The following is a 5673-nucleotide window of genomic DNA, read 5'->3' as shown; positions in this document are numbered from 1 at the left end:
TCTGGGATCTTGCCTTCCATTTCGTTTTCCCAATCAGATCACCTGAGTAGGAGACTGAGAAATTGGCCAAAATACTTCACATAATATGATCAGTCTCCTCATCTGTAAAATGAAAGACTTTGGTGAAGGGTCTGAGCTGCACTCCTGCTCTGCTGTCCATGTGTCCTGATTCCAGACGGTGAGGCACTCACACACTCCGTGTGGAATAAATGTAAAGCACCCAGCACTCCTCCGGACCTAATGGATGGATTGGGACTCAGAGCCAAGAGTATGACCACAATTATGGTGAAACCATGGGGAATAGATGGCTGAAGTTTCTGGTAATGAAAAAATGACTCCTTTCTCCCCCTCAAAGCTCCTTAGAGGGATTCTAATATGAGATCTCTTCCTGCTCAAGCATTACACAAAGATTTCATCTGATTTGTACCTCTCTTATTTCTTGCCTAGTTTGAAAGCTCCAGGGCCCCTTCCCCTCTTCCTTTGCATCAGTGTCTGACACACCATGTGCAAGCATATGCCACTTTCTGTGGCACCCTGGCCAACGCACAGACTTTACCCGAAAGTAATCCAGGCTGTGAGTCTTTTCCCCACTGCTGTCCTGCAAAGACACAGACACATGCAAACTGCACTGTATATTAAAACTGGGTCCAGGGACAGAGGATTTAGAGCAGAGAAGGAGCAGGACACACGGAGTTAGTATGGAAGTGTGCCCAGGTCAGGCACACGGGGCCTGCATGCAGTAGGGAGAGGGTCCAGCAAAGGGCCTCTCAGAATGCCCTACATATTTCCAGCCAGGAGCCAGGGGCTGGCTGGGTGACTGAGGAATCAGGACAGCTTCTTGGGCGAGGAAGCTGCTTTGTCAGAACAGGGAATTCAGAGCTCTAACTCATGTCAACAGATGGTCCTTGGTGCCAATTCAACACCAACAGGAATTCACAATTGAGGTGCGGTAAAGGGAAGTGTATTCAGTGCAAAACAGCTCAATGGTGACACAGCAAGGCTGTGAAAACAGCAGGGCTGTGAGGCGGCCCTATGGCCTTGCCCCTCTGCTCTGCGCTCCTCCACTCTGCACCCCTCCACTCTGCGCCAGTCTGCCTCTCTCTGCCCCTGTGAGGGGCTCTTTTCTTCTGCTCCAGTGACATGTCTTTAGTGTTTCTGCTCTAGCCAAGGAAACAGTTTTCAGTATTTGGTGGGAAGGGAAAGTGCCCTCCTGAGCCAGAGGGGAACTGGCTTACATGACAAAAGTCCCGGCCCGGCCCCTCCTCCCTGATTGGCCCATCCTCATGCAAATGAGAACTCAATTCCTTATAGTTTGGTCCAAAAGGCATGGCCATATTGGTCAGAATGGAGCTGCTCTGATTGGCTGGTGGAGATATTAATGGGGATATAGCTGTGCCACTTTATTGGGTGGGAAGCCTCAGTCCTATTGGTTGAAACAGGATTCTAGAAACTCCTCAAGGACTGGTTCAAATGGCAGAAAGAGTGTAGAAAGGCAGGTCAGTGCAGGAGGCAGGCAGCTTAGTGCAGGCTTCTCCCTGAAGTGCCATTTGCAGGAGAGGACCCTGTGCAGAAAAGGCCTCTAGGCCCTGTTTTTGTGTCTTTTTCCCTAATATTTTTTAAAAATTGATTTTGAGAGAGGGGAAGGGAGAGCTGGAGATATTTTAGAGATCATCTCACTTGTTCCTTTCTCTTGGGAATCACAGTTCTGAAGTGTCAGTTTTCCAATAGCTGAAAACTTATTTTTATTTACTTTGCCTAATTTTCTGGTTGTTTATGATAGAAGAGCCAGTCCAGTGCCAATTACTCTTTCATAGCATGAAGCATAAGTTTCATCACCGTGTTTAGTTTTTATGGAATTTAAGATGGCTGAGAACAACTTTCATTTCCCAAGATAGTCATAATAATCCCCCCTCTGTATTCACACCCCTTTCAGTGTAGCTTGACAACCTCTCCCCATCAAGAGATGGACTCTGTGTACATTTCCCTCTCCTCTGGGGTGGCCTGCTGACTGACTTTGGCCAATAGAATGTGGTGAAATGACTTTTCTGAGCTAGGGCTTCTCCTTGCTCTTTTGGGACTCTGCGACCACCATTTAAATAAGCCCATGTTACCCTGATGGATGAGGAGAAACACATGGCCTCATTATTCCTGTCATGTTGCCCTAGATGACAGCTGGCCCACCACAGAGCTGTGCAAAGGGCCAACTGAGATGAACTAGACCCAACATAACCAACAGCTGAATGCAGATGCATGAGTGACCCCATCTGAAACAAGAACTGCCCAACTGAATCCAGCCTGAATTGCCAACCTTAAATGGTTGTTTTAAGCCTGGGCATTTTGAGGTGCGTTGTTACATAGCAATAGTTAAGTAATACATTCCTTGAAGGCAGGAACAGTGTCTTTTTCAATATTAAGAACAATGTCTTTTTTAATAATAAGAATATTGGTAGGGACCAATAAAATGAATAAAATAAGATACAATTGCCTGGCTTGCATGGCTAAGTGGTTAAGCATCAACCTATGAACCAGGAGGTCACAGTTCGATTCCCAGTCAGGGCACTTGCCCAGGTTCCAGGCTTGATCCCCAGCGTGGGGTCTGCAGGAGGCAGCCAATCAATGATTTTCTCTCATCACTGATGTTTCTATATCTCTCTCCCTCTGTGAAATCAATAAAAATCTACTCATTAGTTTTTAATTAAAAAGGGTCAAATCATTGTAGGCTGGCACTAGATTGTACCTATTGACTAAAATCAGATCTCTGCCACTGTCCTGTCACCTCACTCCAATGTCCTATTTCTCAGTCCCGATGCCAACTTCTGTTATAACCCTTCAGTGACACAGTGCAAAGTGAAGGCTTGTTCTTAGCTCACTGTTCCATTTCCCAGCTGGCTTTCTGGAATGGGGCCACTTATTCCATTTCCCCATGCTTATTTCTTAAGAACAGGCTAATGTTCCTAGATGGGTATTTTCTACTATTTGGGTCACACTGTGTTTTTGTGCATGCACCATGAGCTATCTGTTCTGCTCTGAAAAATCTAACAACCTTTCCCTCTTACTTTTGAAACAGATACTAAGCAAGAATAAAGGGTCAAATGCAAAGGCTCACTTTCCAGGGCTGGCACTGAATCGTGACAGTGCCTAGTACAACTGTCAAGGTCAGAAAAAAAAGGCTTCTCTTCACCCAAATATATCAAGGGTCCAAAGATAACACATAAAACAACATTAAAAGACTCAGTGCAGGGGGTTGGATAGCATGGGGAGTCAGATAAACTGGGGTTAGGGCTCTGAAGCTACGCTGGCCTGAATTCAATCCAGGTATTCTCATTTATTAATTTTTGCTTGCACATTAAACAGGACACTTTACTTTTCTGAACCCATTTCCCAGTCTTCAAAATAGAATTAATAATATCTGTGTGGTTGATGATGATATTGGTCAAAAGAGCCACTATCCCTCTCTGGTGGCCTTTCTCTGTGGTGTTCCTCCCCATGAGATGATTACACATAATCACCCTGATATATGCAGGAAGGCATGTCATTTGTTTGGCCAATAAATGAGAGCACAAGTTCCATGAGTCTCTTCTCAGTGCTTAAGAGTGAGCTAGTAGTTCATGTTTCCATTTCCTCTGCCATGAAACTAGCAATGTCCTAGATAAGGGCCTGTCAGCCTACATCCAGGTGTCAAAGACATAGAGCAGAGCCATAGCTGATTCAAAATGGATATGCGATGTGAGAAATGAACCTATTTTATTGATAGCCACTAAAATTTTGAGACTGTTAGTCACTATAGCATAACTTATCCTACACTGTCTGATAAACCTGTGAGGCCAAAACAGAAGGGGGAAAAAAAAAAAAAAAATATATATATATATATATATATATATATATATATATATATATAGTATATATATTATATATATACACACACACTATGTTACTTTAATATATAAATATGAATTTATAATACATATATACTATATGTTATATATAAATATCATATATACACTGAGTGGCCAGATTATTATGACCGGTCAGACAGATTATTATGACCACCCCATCAGTACAATGAAGTGAATTAGTTATGCAAATAATATTAATAATAAAACCTTGAGAGTATTTGCTTAGGAAGTTTTCAATATTCAGTATTTTTGGAAGTGTCAATGAAGTACTGATGGGGTAGTCATAATAATCTGGCCACTCATAATAATCTGGCCACTCAGTGTATATAAATATAACCGTAATATATATATATATATATATATTAAAGAAAGGCATAGTGTACCTGACATATAATAAATTGTAGCTGCAACACTGTTATGGTTATTTCAAACAACACCTCTAGTTATGACACTGGAGAGCTTAATTCTCTACCTTTTTTCCTAGCCATTTGACCTTTTCCTCGTTGGGTTCATAGAGCAGTAAATCCTTCTCCCTACTGACACCTGGACCATTATAGGTTTTTTGGCAGGGCTGCCACATTGTGAAAGCCCAGGAGGCTGTCACTGGTAGTCTATGTCAGTGGTCGGCAAACCGCGGCTCGTGTAACTTGCTGTTACATAGTAACTTGCTGTTACTATGCAGCAAGCCATTTACCTCTCAGCACCTTAGTTGCATATTCTGGACAATGTGGAGTTCAAAGATTGCTCACTAAGACCCCTTCTACTTCTACACATGCGGCTCTTTGGCCCCTTGAGTGTGGCTCTTCCACAAAATACCACGTGCAGGCGTGCACGTACAGTGCGATTGAAACTTCATGGCCCATGCGCAGAAGTCGGTTTTCGGCCTGGGCAAGTCTATTTTGAAGAAGTGGCGTTAGAAGAAGTCGGGGGTGGACATATAGAGAGGATGAATGAAAGGAGATGGATGAAACAAGTATACAAGACGAGTGTGGATGTGAGAGTTCGAAGGGGTCGACCTCAGCGAACGTACCTCAATCAGATTGAGGATGTTTTTAGCAAAGGTCAGTTTAGGAGTACCCTAATTAAGTTAATAACAATGTACCTACCTATATAGTTAAAGTTTAAAAAATTTGGCTCTCAAAAGAAATTTCAATCATTGTACTGTTGATATTTGGCTCTGTTGACTAATGAGTTTGCCGACCACTGGTCTAGGTGAACAGTGCTCTCAGGAGTGGGGACTGTGAACAGCTCTATGTGCGGGCCTGCTCCTTAGCTGAGTGTATGACCATTTTTGGGATCTGAAACCTGCTCACATCTCTTGCCAAACGACCAATTCTCTACACAGGACAATCTGCATGTCTTTATATAAAGTACCCGAGGCCCAATGCACGAAATTCTTGCAATAGTGGGCCCTTCTTTACCTGGTTGCTGGCACCGGCTTCCCTCTGGCACCAGGGACCCAGGCTTCCCTCCAGCCACCAGCTTCCAGAAGGACGTCCAGTCCAATTAGCATATTACACTTTTATTATTATAGATGTTTTCTGCAAGAAAAGTCTAATCACACCTGGCAGACTCAACTTTGATGTCAACTCCTCAATGACTCTCCCAGTCAGTTGCTCCCTCCTCCATCCATTCTCTGAGAATGTTAGTCAAAAATTTTAATTTGCTATTGCCATGTAATCTCCCCAATTATACTCAGCTTTGCAGAGACGATTGTGCCTTGCTCACACAGGTTCAGTACCTAATGGTTTTGATGCATAGTAGATGCTCAGAGAAT

Source organism: Myotis myotis, unplaced genomic scaffold (assembly GCF_014108235.1).
Source record: "Myotis myotis isolate mMyoMyo1 unplaced genomic scaffold, mMyoMyo1.p scaffold_m19_p_2, whole genome shotgun sequence".
Lineage (NCBI taxonomy): Eukaryota > Metazoa > Chordata > Mammalia > Chiroptera > Vespertilionidae > Myotis > Myotis myotis.
This window is presented reverse-complemented; position numbering follows the sequence as displayed.